This window comes from Chiloscyllium punctatum, chromosome 29 (genome assembly GCF_047496795.1).
Source record: "Chiloscyllium punctatum isolate Juve2018m chromosome 29, sChiPun1.3, whole genome shotgun sequence".
Lineage (NCBI taxonomy): Eukaryota > Metazoa > Chordata > Chondrichthyes > Orectolobiformes > Hemiscylliidae > Chiloscyllium > Chiloscyllium punctatum.
The window spans coordinates 62,335,680-62,349,366 of NC_092767.1; the positions used below are offsets into that span (position 1 = coordinate 62,335,680).

The window sequence follows — 13,687 nt, forward strand, 5'->3', positions numbered from 1 at the left end:
GATAGTGCTAATAATCCAGGGACATGACTTCAATTCTCACCACAAGCGTGTGTGTGTATATGTCAATGTGCACCCTCATGAGAAGTGGGAGACTGTTCCCAAACTAAAGTAGTTGCACTTACCTGCATTTGGCCCACATCCCTCCAAACCTTTCCTACTCATGTACTTATCCAAATGTCAAAATAGAACTAGAGACAGCGAAGAAATGGTGAGGAATATTTATTGTGAAAAGATGCACTGATATTGATTTAACCCATACTCACACAGAATGTTCTAGAAATGGTGGAAGATTGACCATCCTCTGATATTCACAGGAGATCTGTAATTAAAACAACAATCACATTTAAAACAAATAAAACCAGTTGAAATGATTTAAACCAATTCTCAGGCCTCATAAGGTCACAGTACCAATTAGGGATGGGCAATACAAGCTGAGCCAGCCAATGATGCCCACATCCCATGACAGGGCCTTGGTGAGGCCACACCTTGAGTACTGTGTGCAGTTTTAGTCTCCTAGTCTGAGGAAGGGCATTCTTGCTATTGAAGAGTCCAGCAAAGTTCACCAGACTGAATCCCAGGAGTATGAGTTGACTGACTCTATGACTGAACTTGTATTCAATGGAATTTAGAAGAATGAGGGGGGATCTCATAGAAACTTAGAAAATCCTGATGGGACTGAACAGGCTAGATGTGGGAAGAATGGTCCCAGTGATGGGGAAGTCCTCAACAAGAGGTCAGTGTCTAAGAATAAGGGGTAAGCCACTCAGGACTGAGGTGAGGAAGAATTTCTTCACTCAGAGAGTTGTGAACCTGTGGAATTCTCTCCCACAGGAAGCTGTTGGGGCCAGTTCATTAGATAGATTCAAGAGGGAGCTGCATGTGGCCCTGTGGCTAAAGGATCAAGGGGTATAGAGAGACAGTGAGAACTGAGATTGCACGGTCAGAACTTCAACATACAGGATCCATATGGTCAGTGCATCATTACGTATATAATCAGAGCATCATTACAAAGGGTCCATATGGCCAGAGTAGCAATGTACAGGAAGCATATGGTCAGAGTATTAATATATAGGGTCCATTTAGTTACAGTATTGTTACACTGGCCGATAGTGTAGCAGGGCACCTGTTGATTGGAATCAGCAAAGGGTGGGGAGGCTGGTGTACGGTCAAATGGTTTTGAGAGAGAAACTCTGCAGCCAGGGGATGTAAGAAGTATTCGTGGTGGTAGAAGTGGCTTGGCTGTTGGTGGGTAGCTAATGAATATGCTGGGTCTGTGACCTGCTAATCAGCGGGGTTACGAAGAATGAGGTGGTCTTAATTAAACATCACAGATCCTGAAGGGTGTTAGAACTGGGAGGATGTTTCCCGTTGCTGGGGAGACTGGAACTCAGTGTCACAAGTTAAGAATAAAAGGTCTCTCTTTTGAACCAGAGATGAGGAGAATTTTATTTCTCTTTAGAGGGTTGTTCACCTGTGGAATTCTTGCCCTGAAAGCAGTGGAGGCTTGATTATTGAATTTATTCAAAGCTGAATAGAGAAAATTTTAGTTGATAAGGGAGTTAAGAGTTATAGGGAGCAAACAGGAGAGTTAAGGACACAATCAGATTCTTAGGTCATTCCCACATGACTGCAGTCATACACTGCAGAATCATGACAGCTCAGAATGAGGCTATTTGCTTTGTCAAGTATCTGATGGCCCTCAGTAGAACAATCCAGACAGTGCCATTTCCGGCCTTCATCCCATAGCCCTGTCTTTCCCCTTGGCCCTGACTTTCCTTATTCTGCCTGTCTTTTGAAATTGATAACAGTCTCCACTCACAGCACCTTGGTAGGCTGGGAGTTCCAGGTTATTACCATCTACTGTGCAAAACATCTCACACACTCCACAACTCTTTTTCGAAATCTAATATTTGTGCCCCCAAATCCTTGGACCAGCAACATCTTTCGTTTGTCTACCTTATTTAATCCTGTCATAATCCTGTAAACCATCATCAAACCTAAATTCCCTAATTCCTGGAGTCATTTCGAGAAGCTCTCTGCACCTTCTCAAAGATGAGGCAACCAGAGCTGGATGCAATACTCCAGTTGTAACTCAGTCAGAACTTGGTGAAGTTGCAACTCCTCTGTTTTTGTATTTGCTCCATCTATTTATGAAGTCTGAGATCCCATTGAGATTGGACAGTCAGATATAAAATGGCACAATATCCAGCCTAGCAAATGGTGCAATATCCAGCCTAGCATGCTGACATTACAGCCTGCCATTGGTATAACTTGCAGTGGAAACAAGGACACACGAATCTGGTACCAAATATTCAGACATCTTTGGCTTCTTATCATTGGCTTTGTCACAATCTGACTGAAGACTGGGTACGACTTTATTTACAAATACTGCTGAATCCATGATATCACAGGCTTGGATTTGATTGGATTTATTGTTGTCACATGTACCGAGATACAGTGAAAAGCTGTGTGTGCGCTAGTCAGATCGTATATACAAAGTGCATCAGGTAGCAGAACAGAATGCAGAATATAGTGTTACAGCCACAGAGAAGGTGCAGAGAAAGAGATCATCATTAACATTTGAGACATCCATTTAAAAGTCTGATAACAGCAGGGAAGAAGCTGTTCTTGAGTCTGTTTGTACATGTTTTCAAACTTTGATATCTTCAGCCTGATGGAAGAGGGTGGAAGAGAGGATAACCGGGATGGAAGGGGTCTTTGATTATGTAGGTTGCTTTCCTGAGGTAGCGGAAAGTATAGATGGAATCAATGGATGGAAACTTAGTTTGTGTGATAGACTGGGCTGTGTTCACAACTCTCTGTCGTTTCTTGCTGTCTTGGGAAGAGTAATTATCATACCTGTACAGGACCAGTTCCTGTCTGTTGAGAAAGGAAAGATTTCCACATTGTCAAAACCCAATTCCTTACTCCACCCAACACTCCACTGGGAGTCTTTCTCATTACTTCTATTGCTGGTTCATCAAAGTGCATCCTTAACATACTTGTAGTCAAAACAAAAATTATTTTTGATATTTGGCCAAAACAGTTCTTGGGATGAAATACCAACCAGGCTGTGACAATCCATCTTCATTCACCAGGTCCATGTGTTCCATTGCAATCACAGCCCTGATGGCAAACTGTTTTACTTCTCTGTATTAATGTGGTCACAAGATGAGGTTGCCATTCTTTATTTAGTCAGAACCATGAGTAATTTTAAACAGTACTTGGAATTTACACGTATTCCTGATGAAGGGCTTTTGCCCGAAACGTTGATTTTACTGCTCCTTGGATGCTGCCTGAACTGCTGTGCTCTTCCAGCACCACTAATCCAGAATCTGGTTTCCAGCATCTGCAGTCATTGTTTTTACCTTGGAATTTACAGTGTTGTTAGGGAGGGAGCTCCAGAATTTTCCCAGCAACATTGAAAGAATGGTAAGACACTTCCAAGTCAGGATGATGAGTGGCTCAGAGGGGAACTTGCGGGTGGTGGTGTTCCTATGTATCTGCTGCCCTTGTCCTTCTAGATGGTAGAGGCTGCAGGTTTAGAACATGATGTCGAAGGAATATTACAGAGTTACAGGAGTTCATCTTGTAGATGGTACACACTGCTGCTACCGTGCATCACTGGTGGAGGGATTGAATGTTGGAACTGGTGGATTAGTTGGTGATGAAATCGCAGCTTTGTCATGGTGCTGAATTTCTTGAATGTTGTTTGAACCACATTCATCAAGATAAATGGGAGTATTCTATCATATACTGGATTAGTGGTGCTGGAAGAGCACAGCAGTTCAGGCAGCATCCAACGAGCAGCGAAATCGACGTTTCGGGCAAAAGCCCTTCATCAGGAATAAGGCAGTGAGCCTGAAGCATGGAGAGATAAGCTAGAGGAGGGTGGGGGTGGGGAGAAAATAGCATAGAGTACAATGGCTGAGTGCGAGAGGAGATGAAGGTGATAGGTCAAGGAGGAGAGGGTGGAGTGGATAGGTGGAAAAGAAGATAGGCAGGTCGGACAAGTCCGGACTAGTCAAGGAGACAGTTACTGAACTGGAAGTTTGAAACTAGGATGAAGTAGGGAAGGTGAAATGAGGAAGCTGTTGAAGTCCACATTGATGCCCTGGGGTTGAAGTGTTCCGAGGCGGAAGATGAGGTGTTCTTCCTCCAGGCGTCTGGTTGTGAGGGAGCGGCGGTGAAGGAGGCCCAGGACCTCCATGTCCTCGACAGAGTGGGAGGGGGAGTTGAAATGTTGGGCCACGGGGCGGTTTGGTTGATTGGTGCGGGTGTCTCGGAGATGTTCCCTAAAGCGCTCTGCTAGGAGGCGCCCAGTCTCCCCAATGTAGAGGAGACCACATCGGGAGCAACGGATACAATAAATGATATTAGTGGATGTGCAGGTGAAACTTTGATGGATGTGGAAGGCTCCTTTAGGGCCTTGGATAGAGGTGAGGGAGGAGGTGTGGGCACAGGTTTTACAGTTCCTGCGGTGGCAGGGGAAAGTGCCAGAATGGGAGGGTGGGTCATAGGGGGGTGTGGATCTGACAAGGTAGTCACGGAGGGAACGGTCTTTGCGGAAGGCGGAAAGGGGTGGGGAGGGAAATATATCCCTGGTGGTGGGGTCTTTTTGGAGGTGGCGGAAATGTCGGCGGATGATTTGGTTGATGCGAAGGTTTGTAGGGTGGAAGGTGAGCACCAGTGACGTTCTGTCCTTGTTACGGTTGGAGGGGTGGGGTCTGAGGGCGGAGGTGCGGGATGTGGACGAGATGCGTTGGAGGGCATCTTTAACCACGTGGGAAGGGAAATTGCGATCTCTAAGAAGGAGGCCATCTGGTGTGTTCTATGGTGGAACTGGTCCTCCTGGGAGCAGATACGGCGGAGGCGGAGAAATTGGGAATACGGGATGGCATTTTTGCAAGAGATAGGGTGGGAAGAGGTGTAATCCAGGTAGCTATGGGAGCCAACTCGAGGACACCTCTTCCTACTGCTCCCTCGACCATGACCCCACCCCCCATCACCAAACCATCATCTCCCAGACCATACAGAACCTCATCACCTCAGGAGATCTCCCACCCACAGCTTCCAACCTCATAGTCCGGGAACCCCGCACTGCCCGGTTCTACCTCCTTCCCAAGATCCACAAGCCTGACCACCCTGGCCGACCCATTGTCTCAGCATGCTCCTGCCCCACTGAACTCATCTCTACCTACCTTGACACTGTCCTATCCCCCCTAGTCCAGGAACTCCCCACGTACGTTCGAGACACCACCCATGCCCTCCACCTCCTCCAAGACTTCCGTTTCCCCGGCCCCCAACGCCTTATCTTCATCATGGATATCCAATCCCTCTACACCTCCATTCGCCATGACCAGGGCCTCCAAGCCCTCCGTTTTTTCCTCTCCAGACGTCCCCAACAGTACCCTTCCACTGACACTCTCATTCGTTTGGCCGAACTGGTCCTCACCCTTAACAATTTCTCCTTTGAATCCTCCCACTTCCTCCAGACCAAAGGCGTAGCCATGGGCACACGTATGGGCCCCAGCTATGCCTGTCTCTTTGTTGGCTATGTAGAACAGTTGATCTTCCGTAATTACACCGGCACCACTCCCCACCTCTTCCTCCGCTACATTGATGACTGCATTGGCGCCACCTCGTGCTCCCGCGAGGAGGTTGAGCAATTCATCAACTTCACCAACACATTCCACCCTGACCTTAAATTTACCTGGACTATCTCTGACACCTCGCTCCCCTTCCTGGACCTCTCCATCTCCATTAGTGACGACCGACTTGACACTGACATTTTTTATAAACCCACTGACTCCCATAGCTACCTGGATTACACCTCTTCCCACCCTATCTCTTGCAAAAATGCCATCCCGTATTCCCAATTTCTCCGCCTCCGCCGTATCTGCTCCCAGGAGGACCAGTTCCACCATAGAACACACCAGATGGCCTCCTTCTTAGAGATCGCAATTTCCCTTCCCACGTGGTTAAAGATGCCCTCCAACGCATCTCGTCCACATCCCGCACCTCCGCCCTCAGACCCCGCCCCTCCAACCGTAACAAGGACAGAACGTCCCTGGTGCTCACCTTCCACCCTACAAACCTTCGCATCAACCAAATCATCCGCCGACATTTCCGCCACCTCCAAAAAGACCCCACCACCAGGGATATATTTCCCTCCCCACCCCTTTCCGCCTTCCACAAAGACCGTTCCCTCCGTGACTACCTTGTCAGGTCCACACCCCCCTATGACCCACCCTCCCATTCTGGCACTTTCCCCTGCCACCGCAGGAACTGTAAAACCTGTGCCCACACCTCCTCCCTCACCTCTATCCAAGGCCCTAAAGGAGCCTTCCACATCCATCAAAGTTTCACCTGCACATCCACTAATATCATTTATTGTATCCGTTGCTCCCGATGTGGTCTCCTCTACATTGGGGAGACTGGGCACCTCCTAGCAGAGCCCTTTAGGGAACATCTCCGAGACACCCGCACCAATCAACCAAACCGCCCCGTGGCCCAACATTTCAACTCCCCCTCCCACTCTGCCAAGGACATGGAGGTCCTGGGCCTCCTTCACCGCCGCTCCCTCACCACCAGACGCCTGGAGGAAGAACGCCTCATCTTCCGCCTCGGAACACTTCAACCCCAGGGCATCAATGTGGACTTCAACAGCTTCCTCATTTCCCCTTCCCCCACCTCATCCTAGTTTCAAACTTCCAGTTCAGTAACTGTCTCCTTGACTAGTCCGGACTTGTCCGACCTGCCTATCTTCTTTTCCACCTATCCACTCCACCCTCTCCTCCTTGACCTATCACCTTCATCTCCTCTCGCACTCAGCCATTGTACTCTATGCTACTTTCTCCCCACCCCCACCCTCCTCTAGCTTATCTCTCCATGCTTCAGGCTCACTGCCTTATTCCTGATGAAGGGCTTTTGCCCGAAACGTCGATTTCGCTGCTCGTTGGATGCTGCCTGAACTGCTGTGCACTGCCAGCACCACTAATCCAGTATTTGGTGTTCAGCATCTGCAGTCATTGTTTTTGCCTTATCGTATTCTATCATATGTCTGACGCATGTCTTGTAGGATATGGACAGACTTTGGGGAATTAGGAGATCACATTCTCGCTGCAGAATTCCCAGGAACTTAGCATCTCTTGTAGCCATGGCAGCTGTCCTGGAACAACTTGGCCAGGGGTACTGCAAGTTCTGGAACACAACTCTTCAGTACTATTGACAGAATGTTGTATGGGGCCCATAGCCTTTCTAATATTTAACATCTTCAGCCATTTGTTCATCTCATGTATAGTGAATTGAACTGGTATCTGTGATGCTGGGGACCACAGGAGGAGGTTGAAATAGACTGTCAATTCAGCACCTCTGAACAGAGATTGCTGCAAATGCTTTAGACTTGTCTTTTGTACTGATGTGTTGGGCATTGAGAATGGGAATATTTATGGAGCTTAATTGTCAATTGCCACTCATGACTGTGTTCTTGAGATTGCAGGTTGTGGTTGAATACATTTTCTGTTGTGCCTTATAGCCCACAATTCCTCAAATATGTCAAGTTTTGAGCTGCTCTGAATGTCTCCCATTTTGCATAGTGGTGGGACTATGTGGAGGGCATCTTCAGTGCGAACATGGGACTTTGTCTCCACAAAGACTGTAATGGTTACTCACACCAACATTTTTCTGGAGATGTATCTGCAACAGGTAGGTTTGAGCAACTTCAGCGGAGATGGTGTGTGTTAAAAAATCACCGGGCAAATAATCCACTGGTCCACATCCAACCTAGGTCATGGATATCATGGAGATAAGGGGACAGTTGGCTGGATAGTTGGTTTGCATTCGCACAGGGTTTGATTCTGCCATCCGATGGGGGTGAATTTGGGATCAGCCTCCTTGCCCTACCCATGACGGAGGTTATTTCACTGTGGGCCAGACCTTCCATCAGGTAGTGAACTCGAAAAGAAGAAGACTGAGGTGTGGAGAAAGTGAAGGATTTAATAATTAGAATTTCATCATAAAGTGCAGCATAGGAAGAGCCCATTGTGTCTATATCAGCTCTTTGAAAGAACCATCCTTTTCCCTTCATTCCCCCAGCCTTTCCTTCAGGATTCCTATAACTCCCTCTCCTTTAAGCATTTCATCAGTCGATATTTGGAAGTTATGACTGAATCTGCATTTATTGTCCTTCCAGGCAGCACATTCCACATCACAACAATTCATAGAGGGATCGACTTTCCCCTTGCCATCCCTCTGGTTCCTTTGCCAACCTGTGAAACCCAATTACTGCCTCTTCAGCCAGGGGGAAGAGTTTCTCACCAGTTACCCTAAGAAAACAACAGTGATTAGAAAGAGAAACATTTCACTCAGGCTTCACCGTTTAGGTTCCAATCATTGTTTCCAAATGCAATGTGCTGGACAGGATCCTGTTCTCCATTGTAGGGTTGGCCAAGTCACTATGGGAACTCAACACTCCGTCAGAATGTGACCAACGCATTCAAAACCATCAAATAAAGAGTATGAATATAAGAACCAAGAACAGGAGCAGGCCATTTGGCCCTTTGACTCTTGCATCCCATTCACTAAGGTCATGACTCATATGATTTTAACCTCAATTTCACATTCCTGTATAGCCCTGATAATCTTTCATCCCCTTGGTAATTAAGAATCTACCAACTTCTGTCTTAAAGACATTTAAAGATTCTGCACCCACTGCCTTTTGAGGAAGTGAATTCCAAAGACTTTCAATCCTTGCCAATTGGATACAAAGTTGGTTTTATGGAAGTAGAGAGAGGACAGCGGTGGAAGGTTGTTTTTCAGACTGGAGCCCTGTGACCAGTGGAGTTTCACAGAAATTGCCGGTGGATCCACTTTTGTTTGGCATTTGTATAAACGATTTGGATGAGAATACAAAAGGCATGGTAGTAAGTTTGCAGATGACACCAAAACTGGTGGAGAAGTGAAGAGGGTTACTTAAGATTACAAAGAGATCTTTATCAATTGGGTCAAGGGCCTGAGGGTGGCAGATGGTGTTTAATTTGGATAAATGTGAGGTATTGCATTTTAGTAAAACGAACAAGGGCAGGGCCTATCTAATTGATGGTTGGGGTCTGGGTAGTGTTGTAGAACAGAGACACTAAGGGGTTCAGGTACATAATGCTTTGAAATTTACGTCACAGGTAGATAGGTGTTTAAGAAGGTTAGAGACAATAAAAACTGCAGATGCTGGAATCCAAGGTAGGTGAGCTGGAAGCTGGAAGAACACAGCAAGCCAGGCAGCAATAGGAAGTGTAGAAGTAAACGTTTTGGGTGTAACCCTTCTTCAAGACTGGGGATGGGTGGAAAGGGAGCTGCAGATAAAGGGGGTGGGAGGGAAGGGTGCTGAAGTGGGGATAGGTGAAGGCACGTAGACGGTATGACCTAGTTGGTCAATGGGAGGAATGGATCCAGTTGGTGGCTAGAAGGAAGGGTCAATGAGAGGAATAGAAGGGGGTGGAGGGGCTGGGAAGGGAGTTAGGTGATGGGAAGGGAGGCTATTTGAAATTGGAGAACTCAATGTTGAGTCCTCCAGGCTGTAGGCTGCCCAGGCGGAAAATGAGGTGTTGTTCCTTCAATTTGCGGTCTGATTCATTGTGGCAATGGAGGAGGCCAAAGATGGTCATGTCGGAAAGGGAGTGAGAAGGGGAATTAAAATGGGCAATGACTGGGAAGTCAGGTTGGCCCCTCCAGGCCCGCCTGAGATGCTCAGCGAAATGTGTTCTGAGTTTATGTTTGGCCTCCTCAATATAGAGAAGACCACATCAGGAGCACTTGATGCAGAAGGTAGGCTGGAGGAGAGGCAGGAGAACCTCTTTTCACCTGGATGGACACGAGGGGGGTGATGTGCTGGCAGGTTTTGCATCTTTCCAGTTCCTTAGTTCATTGGTTATAGAAGTTGGGTCATCATGTTGGTGTTTTACAGGACATTGATTAGATTAGATTACTTACAGTGTGGAAACAGGCCCTTCGGCCCAACAAGTCCACACCGCCCCGCCGAAGCGCAACCCACCCATACCCCTACATCTACCCCTTACCTAACACTATGGGCAATTTAGCATGGCCAATTCACCTGACCTGCACATCTTTGGAGTGTGGGAGGAAACCGGAGCACCCGGAGGAAACCCACGCAGACACGGGGAGAATGTGCAAACTCCACACAGAGAGTCGCCTGAGGCGGGAATTGAACCCGGGTCTCTGGCACTGTGAGGCAGCTGTGCTAACCACTGTGCCACCGTGCCGCCCATTGGTGAGGCCCCTTACGGAATACTGTGTGCAGTTCTGGTCAGCCTGTCATAGGAAGGATATCATTAAACTGGAGAGGGTCCAGAAAATATTTATCAGGATTTTGCTGGGAATGAGTTATAACAATAGACTGGAAAGGCTGGGACTTTTTTCACTGAAGTGTAGGAGGTTAAGGGGTGACCTTATTGAGGTTTATTAAATCATGAAGGGCACAGATAAGGTGAATGACAAGGGTCTTCTCCCTCGGATGGGGGAGTTCAAAACTCAGGGGCATAATTTCAAGGTGAGAGGAGCAAGATTTAAAAAGGACATGAAGGGCAATTTATTTCACACAGAGATTGGTTCGTGTGTGGAATGAACTGCCAGAGAAAGTGGTGGATGCAGGTACAGTTATAAAGATATTTGGATAAGTTGATGAATAGGAAAGGTATGGAGGGATATGAGTCAAATGCAGACAGGTGGGACTAGTTTAATTTGGGAACATGGTTGACATGGACTGTGTGAACCGAAAGGTTTGTTTCCATGTTGTGTGACTCTATGACTTTGAGAGAAAAAGTTGTTTTCGCATCTCTGTTTTAAAGGCAAGAAGGAAACACATTCCTTATCTGATCTGGCAAAATGTTTGACTCTTAAATTGCCGTCTGAAATGGTCCTAGCAAAGCCCCACTCAGATTGAGGGCAATTGGGGTTGAGCAATAAATGTTGATTTTTCCAACAATGCCCTAATTCCATCAAGAAATGAAAATATAACAGCCAGTGTCCTCTAGTGTCTGTCCTCTGGGTTCCTCAAGCCAGTTCTTTCCCTCAGAATTGCATTTGTTATTTTCTAATGTTGCATTCTCTCTAGTCTCTACATAAACAATAGCACAGCGAGGGTGAATCAAACACTCCTCACATTCCACCATGCCAACGTCAGCAGCTTCCAATCCGCCCCACCAATTCCCAGAGTGGCTGAGTTGCCCTGAGAGAATTCTGTGCCCGAATGAGTAACAAGAACAGATTTACTTCCTTATAAATCCCTTGCTATTTAAAACTTTCGCTTCAACAGAAAGGTTCGAACACAAAGCAGCAATTCACTGTAGCAAACTCTGCTGCCCACTCAGAAATATTTGGTATTTTTTGAGTGTGTTGGATTGTGCACTGAGAGCAGCCCACAGTCCAGGGCTGAGCTGCAGACCAGCACAGAGCCCAGGAGTTCTTCATTTTCTTCACTATGGGGTCTTGATTCTTCGATTGCTGTGTCGCAGACTTCTAGCTGCATCCCTCCGTCACAGGACCTGGTGCATCTCAACAATACAGCTCCATGCCCCTTCATCACATGACCCTCTTCACATTCATTGCAAGTACTTTACATCACTATCAAATGGACTGATACACTCCAGGTGTGACTCCAGAAGTGGGCCCTGTCTGACTTCAACAAAGGAGTGTCTACGCTACCACCACAAGGAGGATATGTACACCTCTACAATGTTACAAGGACATGCACACAACACAAAGACATACACACCTCCATCACAAGGATATGTACACTTCCATCACAAAGACATGTACATGTCCATGATAAAGACAAGTACACATCCATTATAAAGACATGTGCATGTCCATCACAAAGACATGTACACCTCCAGCACAAGTCTACATACACCTCTATCATAAGGACATGGACACCTCCACTACAAAGATGTGTACACATCCATCACAAGGATATGTAGCCCCCTATCACAAAGATGTGCACACTTCTATCACAACAACATGCCCACCTCCACCACAATGACATGTACAAATCTATAACAAGTACACGTACAGCTCCATCACAAGGATGTGTATAACTCAACCAAAAGGATGTGTACACTTCCAACACACAAAGACATTTACACCTCTATCACAAGGACATGTATACCTCCACCACAGATGCAGGGGGAGGGAGTGTGGAAGAGGGCTGTATGTCCAGAAAGCCTTGAAGATGGCAGGAGAGAATTAGATTTTAGATTTTATTGCTATATCAAGTACAAAACTATAGGAGTACCGTGAAAAGTGTATAATGTCACCACACACGTGCCATCATAGGTACCGAGGAAACTAGGCACAGAAACTAAGGTATAAAGTAGTAAGTGAAGCAGAGTTATAAAGTTAAACATTATTTCATAGAGTAAGTAGAAAAAAAAGTAATAAGTAATATCAAAGGTTTTCTTAATTTAAACGAGGAGAATAAAGGAATAAGTTAAAAGTTCAACAGTCTTTGATGAATCCTTCATTTATCTTGCTCTCGGGATACCTTAGCTGCCTATTCTTGATGTCACCACAGATACCAAGTCCCACTGCTCATTCTTCTCAGGATGGGCCATGATGCCATCACTGCTGAAGATGCCGCTTCTCTGACCTGCCCCAGCGCCTCAGGAACATGCCTGGGCAGGACCCACTCACACACCATGCTGAGAAAACACCACGAGCCACCAAGAGATAGGGCCGAGAGACCACTGAGAGATCAGGCCGTGACCTGCTGAGAGATCAGGCCGAGATAAGCTGAGAGACCAAGCCGTGACCTGCTGAGAGATCAGGCCGTGACCTGCTGAGAGATCAGGCCGAGATAAGCTGAGAGACCAGGCCGTGACCTGCTGAGAGATCAGGCCGAGATAAGCTGAGAGACCAGGCCGTGACCTGCTGAGAGATCAGGCCGTGACCTGCTGAGAGATCAGGCCGTGACCTGCTGGGAGATCAGGCCGAGATATGCTGAGACACTAGGCCATACCTGCTGAGAGATCAGGCCGAGACCTGCTGAGAGACCAGGCCGAGACCTGCTGCAAGGTCAGGGCAAGACCTGACACGAGCCAGTGAGAGATCAACACCAAGAAATAAAAACAAAAAAGGTAGGTAAAAAAGAAGGAAATGAGAAATAAACGAGTACTCTGGCGGGAGTGTCCTACTCCATAGCCATTGTGGGTCCTTGATGGCAGAAGGGGTTGAGAGGAGGTTGATAAAGCAGATGGGACTCCAAACTTCATGAACAGACCACATCCCGTTACAGCATTTGGAAAGGCAAGGAGTAATTAGGGATAGTCAACATGGCTTTGTATGTGGGAAATCATGTCTCAGTAACTTGACTGAGTTTTTTTGAAGAAGTGACAAAGAACATTGATGAAGGCAAAGCAGTAGACGTTGTTTATATGGACTTCAGCAAGATATTCGACAAGGTTCCACATGGTAGATTAGTTAGCAAGGTTAGATGACATGGAATCCAGGGGACGCGAGCCAGTTAGATACAGAATTGGTTTTATGAGGGTGGTGATGGAGGGTTGTTTTTTAGACTGGAGGCCTGTGACCAGAGGTGTGCCACAAGGATCGCTGCTAGGTCCAATGCTTTTTGTCATTTATATAAATGATTTAGATGTGAATATAGAAGGAATGG

At 46.7% G+C, this 13,687-nt stretch overlaps 1 protein-coding gene across 3 annotated transcripts in view; it reads right to left on the minus strand.

The window, feature by feature from the left end:
* Window positions 1–13,687, minus strand: part of LOC140454465 (uncharacterized) — a 66,468-nt gene that overhangs the window by 23,456 nt on the left and 29,325 nt on the right. For all 3 annotated transcript variants that reach the window (XM_072549226.1, XM_072549227.1, XM_072549228.1), the window contains exon 2: window positions 264–319. The gene's annotated coding sequence lies outside the window, so the exon portion shown is untranslated. The remainder of the gene's footprint in view (window positions 1–263; window positions 320–13,687) is intronic.